At 37.9% G+C, this 4,321-nt stretch overlaps 1 long non-coding RNA gene across 1 annotated transcript; it reads left to right on the top strand.

Moving 5' to 3' along the window:
* Positions 1 to 335: 335 nt before the first annotated feature.
* Positions 336 to 1,124, top strand: LOC107835174 (uncharacterized). The gene is made up of 3 exons (XR_001661003.1): positions 336 to 418; positions 571 to 689; positions 1,038 to 1,124. It is a non-coding gene; the product is annotated as an uncharacterized LOC107835174 (long non-coding RNA).
* The last annotated feature ends 3,197 nt before the right edge of the window (positions 1,125 to 4,321 follow it).

Genomic DNA, 4,321 nt, shown 5'->3' with positions numbered 1-4,321 from the left:
ATTAAGACATAACAAGAGGCGTTCTGCTAGAAAGCAAAGGAATGGGGTTAGAAAGAACCCATAGTTGATCATATCAAAGGTAAAAGTGTCGCCTCGTTTCAACAGATGACAGTCATTTTGGTTCATAACCTTTCACCAGTTATATATATATATATTATATTCATTATTTAAATTGCAGGGTGTTAAAATGAAATTGAAAATTTGCTAACATTATTAAGTTGTTGTCCAATGCAGTGATTCTATTAAATATTAAGAAATTCAGAAACATACATCTCTAAAGACGATTACCAGATTCCAGAAACATTTTAGAAAGTTAAATTTACTGGTTTTGTTTTCAGGTTACAACAGTTTTTACCATCGCAGATCATCATGTTGTATAAAACCATTTCCATTGTCCTGACTGCGAGCATATTCACATGTAAGTCCTGCTGCCTCGTGTGTGTGTGTGTGTGTGTGTGCGTGTGTGTATTATATATAAATAAATCTTAAAAATATGTCGGCCTGGAATGCATTTAATTTTTACTCATATTCGTTCTAAAATTCAGATTTTTTTTACATTGATTTCTTAAGACTATTATCCAAAAGATGTGACAAACCAAGATCTCAGCCTTATGTCACCATCATCAGAGGAGGAACATCAGGAGGTTATTGAAAAGGTGAAACAAGAACCCAAACCAGAACCTGAGAAGGTATGTAAATATAACATTTTCAAATTTTCAAACTCGATTGAAAGATTAGAAAATATTTCAGATCCAGGTCTAGGGTCCAGGCAGGGTTAGTCCAGGTGACCCTGCCTCTCACCCAAAACGTTCGCTGGAGAGGCACCAGCAACCCTGCCGACCCCAGTACGGACAATGGTGTGAAGAGGATGGAGGGATGGAAATCTTTCAATTCGTTTTGAAATTTGAATTGAGTTTTTCTTTAATATTGTGAACTAAATTGAAAGAGATGAACTTATCTAGACATATTCTTTCATGTTGAGTGAACATTTCCCACTCCTTGTTGTCACTCTTCTCCTCATTCACATTATTTTTTAGTCAAACCAAGAAGAGCTCATTGTTATGTCACAGGAGGAACAGCAGGAGGTTATTGAAAAGATGAAACAAGAACCCAAACAAGAACCTGAGAAGGTTCTTGTTTGGTAAATATAACATTTTCAAATCTTTCAACTCATTTGAAATATGAACTGAATTTTTCTTTTTTAAAATTTTCAGGTTGTGCTCAGCTTAACTTCAGCTGGTAGCCCCGGGTTCTCAAACAAGGAGGGAGACAGTAGCACAGCACCAAGGGAGGACAATCCAATTAGTTAGTTTTTTTCTTTTTCTTTTATTCCCCAACAGAATAAAATACTCCGTTTTCTCTTAGTGACAAATGGAAATAAAAGTATTAAAATGTTCTAAACAAAGTAAACTAAAATTGTCCAAGAGGGCCAACATCCACGAAATCCAGTTATGACGGCGAATCCTGCACTGCGTCCAGTCTGTAGTCGCAGTCCCAGCGCCACCGCCTCCTGTGGTCGTTCCAGCCCACTCTAGTTGCTCCCCGTAAAGTGTCGCCCCGCTGGCGTCCTGTTGGGACAAAAACACCTGGCCAGGAGAGCGATCGCTTAACAGCGGATGTTTTATCTGTCCCAGCAAGGATCCCTGCAGACAATCAGCGGAAACGTTACTTACTGACCAGGGCAGAGTTCCCCCTCTGCCCACTAATGGTCTGACACGTCGTTCCCACTGGTTGTATCCTCTGCTGTCAATCACTGGCTCGTTCGGGGTCGCAGTCCTCCGTCACGAACCTTCCTGGATTCCTCCTTTTCTTTTTTTATTTCCTCCTTTTCAACGCGAAGTCCTCTCTTTTTAAATCTACTGCCAGCGTCTTGCAGGTTCCCGGTACACTGCCTACGGGCACGCCCACCCCACACAGGTGACTGGCATCAGCTCTCAATTCCCAGAGTCCACAGTGAATAAAAAAAACAAAACATGCAGCAAAAACATTCAACAATAAAAACCACACTTAAAAAAATAACAAATTTCCACAGTGTGACATATGTTTACCAACCTCTCAGTTTAACTTCTCTCCAGACGATACTTCAGCTGAAATGGACCAAAGCAGCGATTTGAAATGGGCCCTGACAGGCGGAGCTGTTGGAATCGCTATCGGTGTTTTAATGGGCATAGCTTTTGCCAGGATATGTTGAGAATTTGTTTTGGGTTTAACTAGAATCTGCTTAGGACTTATTATTTGAGATATTTTAATTTAATATAACTATTTGAGTTGCAGTTATTTGGTTGGCATTTGATAGTATCTGGTTCGAAAGTGGACCGAGTATCCCATGATGCTCTGGAACTAGTAGAGTAGGAACCTGGAGTTAGAAGAAGAGTTTCTCCCTCTGAAAAAGAGCTGTTAGCATGTTTGCTGAGTTCCGACTCTGTCATGTATTAGTATGATTCGTTCATTCTTTATCCACTAAAGTTCATCTGAACAATCCACCCGACTCCTTTTCATCATTAAATCAGTCGAAATATATAACAGAACATATTACATATTATGTTGTAAGTTACAGTTATTGCACCGTTATTTGTTATTTTACTGTAGTGTTTTTGCTAAAGTTAAAATATATATTTTTAATTTAGTTAAATTTAAAAACAAACATTGTTAGCTTTTTAGCAATGCAATGACATATTTATCTCATTATGTTATTGTTCTTACATGACAGATAAGAAGTCAAGACAGACGAGGCACCAAGACATCGAGTCAAACTGTGATCAGTCAGAGTCTCTTCTTAACACCAGGAGTCCTGCAGAAAAGGAAAATAGACAAACTGAGACAACCAGTAAATCAGGTGAGATTATATGAGAAAGAGAAACATTTGATGTAAAAGATTAACGAATTAAAGAAGAATTAGTTGAGGAAAGAAACCCATCATTTGTTTATAGCAGTAACCAACTTTTTGATCTGGGTGGTGAAATTGTTGCTTGATTAACTTTCTAACTTTATCAAGAAATTACAAATGGGTTCATTGGACTGATGGCTGTTTTGCACTGAATTTCTATATAATCTCTAGATTGTTTCCCAAAACAGGTGAGAATATAAATCAGCAGAGTGAAACAGATCAACTAGAAAATAAACCAAAAACGTCATTTAGTGAGCTGAACGAAGAGAAGCAGGAACTGGAAAACCAAAAACTTGAGACTAAATTATTGAATAACTTAAAGTAACATGACCAATAGTGCTATCTGTATTCAGCCTCTTTACTGCAATACCTCAAAATAAAATCCAATTTTAATTACCTTCAGATTGGTCATAAATACATAGATGAGGCAGAAAGTACTGATAGGGGGCAGTACTGAGCCCCACTGGACACAAAAGGCAGCAGGTTTCCTTCTATGAATTGAAAAGACTAGAAACAAATCAGGAGAAATACAATAACATATGATTAGAATACAATCGATTCAGCATGAATCTGATCAATCTGTAGACAGGAAAACTATTTTTCATGCAGATCTTCAATCAGGATTTTATTGAAGAGCTGCTGACAGAAACATGGGATAAACTGAAAACATGGAATAAAAGGTGAAAAGGAAAAAGGTAAACTCAGAGAAAAAGGTTAAATATTTAATGTTATAGATGAATTAGTTACAAAAGAAAGAATCAGGGATTTTAACAGTTTATTGGTGATTCATCAGAAGAGCTAAATTTGTTCTGCCAAAAGAAAAATACTGATGTAATTTAATATGAATGGGTTAAATCAAAGAGGAATATTTTCTTTTCTGGAGAAGGAGAAACAAACAGCCTGGCAGGCATGTAACACCCCCACCCTTATAAGTCCAAACAAAAAAATGTTTGGAGTGCTCACAGTAACAAAAAAACGACTCCAAATGCACGTGACAAAGCATCTGCCAGCACATTCTCAGACCCTTTATTATGGCAGATCTTGAGGTTGTACTCCTGAATGATCAAAGCCCACTGCATAAGTCTTTGATTTTGATTGTACATCCTGGAAAGAAAGACAAGTGGGTTATGGTCTGTGAAGACAGTGACTGGTTCCACACTCAAGCCAAGGTAAACTTCAAAATGCTGTAATGCCAAGAGTAGTGCAAGCGCTTCCTTTTCAATGGTAGAATATCTACTTTGATGAAGATTAAACTTCCTTGAGAAGTAGCTCACAGGATGCTCTATGCCATCTTTTGTCATCCTGCAGAAGGACAGCTCCTACCCCAACAGCACTGGCATCTATGTCCAGCTTAAATGGCAGACTGAAATTTGGGGCGGAAAGAACAGGAGAACACGAGAGCAATCCTTTTAGATGTTCAAAAGCATGCTGACA

Source organism: Poecilia formosa, unplaced genomic scaffold, assembly GCF_000485575.1.
Source record: "Poecilia formosa unplaced genomic scaffold, Poecilia_formosa-5.1.2 Scaffold1144, whole genome shotgun sequence".
Lineage (NCBI taxonomy): Eukaryota > Metazoa > Chordata > Actinopteri > Cyprinodontiformes > Poeciliidae > Poecilia > Poecilia formosa.
Note: the sequence above shows the minus strand (reverse complement) of the source record. Positions and strands in the feature narration are given on the sequence as shown.